This window comes from Melanerpes formicivorus, unplaced genomic scaffold (assembly GCF_026170545.1).
Source record: "Melanerpes formicivorus ecotype bairdi unplaced genomic scaffold, bMelFor1.0.p_v2 SCAF_5, whole genome shotgun sequence".
NCBI lineage: Eukaryota > Metazoa > Chordata > Aves > Piciformes > Picidae > Melanerpes > Melanerpes formicivorus.
The window spans coordinates 3,905,892-3,906,204 of NW_027142357.1; positions in this window are offsets into that span (position 1 = coordinate 3,905,892).

Sequence of the window (313 nt, forward strand, 5' to 3'; positions counted from 1 at the left end):
TCACCTCCCTCACTCGCCTCCCTCCACTTCACAGTCCTCACTCCACTCCGCTCCCTCCCCACACTCCACTTCCTTCATTCGCCCCACTCCCCTGACACACCTCCCTTCCCTAGCCTAACTCTATTCCCCTCACTGCGAGGTGCCCTGAGGAACGCACGAGGGCGCACGAGCAGCCTACCCTGCGCCTGTCACAGCCGAGCAGCCAATCGGCGCCGGCGGCGGGCGGAAGTCACGGAGCGGTCCTCCCAGGCACCATAGAGTGACGGTAGAGGAGCGCCCAGAGGGGCAGCGGGGTCAGGGGTGAAAGGTGGCG